Genomic DNA, 436 nt, shown 5'->3' with positions numbered 1-436 from the left:
AAGGTATAGCAGGTATGGGTGCTATAGGGGATATAGGGGTAGGGGTGGTATGGGGAGCCATAGGATGTATGGGTGCTATAGGGTGTATAGGGGTATGGTGCTATAGGGCCTATAAGGGTGGGTCTGCTATAGGAGCTGTAGGGCTCAGAAGTCACAGGAGGTATGGGTGCTATAGGGGGGTATAAGGAGTATGGTGTGCCATAGGTGTATGGGTGCTATAGGGCCTATAGGCACTGTAGGAGCCATTAGGGATAGTGGAGCTATGGGGCGGGGGGATAGAGAACCTATAGGAGTGTACGGGGGCTACTCTATGGGGCTGGGAGGTATAGGATGGGGGGGTATAGGGGTAGGGGTATAGGGCATACAGGGCCATTGGGGCTGGGGCGCAGGAGGGGAGCGGTGTCCCACGGGAGCAGTGTCCCGGGGGTCGGTAACG

This window comes from Haliaeetus leucocephalus, unplaced genomic scaffold (assembly GCF_000737465.1).
Source record: "Haliaeetus leucocephalus isolate CR32 unplaced genomic scaffold, Haliaeetus_leucocephalus-4.0 Scaffold227, whole genome shotgun sequence".
NCBI lineage: Eukaryota > Metazoa > Chordata > Aves > Accipitriformes > Accipitridae > Haliaeetus > Haliaeetus leucocephalus.
The sequence above is the reverse complement of the archived record's forward strand: the minus strand, read 5'-3'. Positions refer to the sequence as shown.